Below are 502 nucleotides of genomic sequence, written 5' to 3' on the forward strand. Positions count from 1 at the left end.
GTTGTACATATGTAAGACGGAGACAACACATGCGAGTGTAGCGTCCTCTTAAGTATAAGCCATAAGGACTATGGTTACAGTATAAAAAAAAATAAGGCATTTATATACACCTAATGTCACCTAAATAGACAATAGACATATAAGTACAGTAATAATTTAAACGTTACAGCAAATAAAAATGATATATACCTACCTACGTGGTATAGAAAAACAATACAAAGCGTAGTTACAATACCTAAGTAAATTATTATTAAACAATTCAAAAAAGTTTCAAATTTGAAAGTACCTGTATACAGGATCAGCCAATGCTCAATAGTCTTATTATTATAGACAAGGCCGCCGCCGACGTTTCTCTCTGGTACACCGTACACGCCTATACAACTACAGACATCTATAATAATAACAGCATAACCTGACATTTATAGTAAATATTAAAGCTGTGAGTAGTTTTGATACTGAATTTTGGATTTTTTCTTAACCAGTAACGACTTTGATTTTTTCC

Source organism: Acyrthosiphon pisum, chromosome A2 (assembly GCF_005508785.2).
Source record: "Acyrthosiphon pisum isolate AL4f chromosome A2, pea_aphid_22Mar2018_4r6ur, whole genome shotgun sequence".
Lineage (NCBI taxonomy): Eukaryota > Metazoa > Arthropoda > Insecta > Hemiptera > Aphididae > Acyrthosiphon > Acyrthosiphon pisum.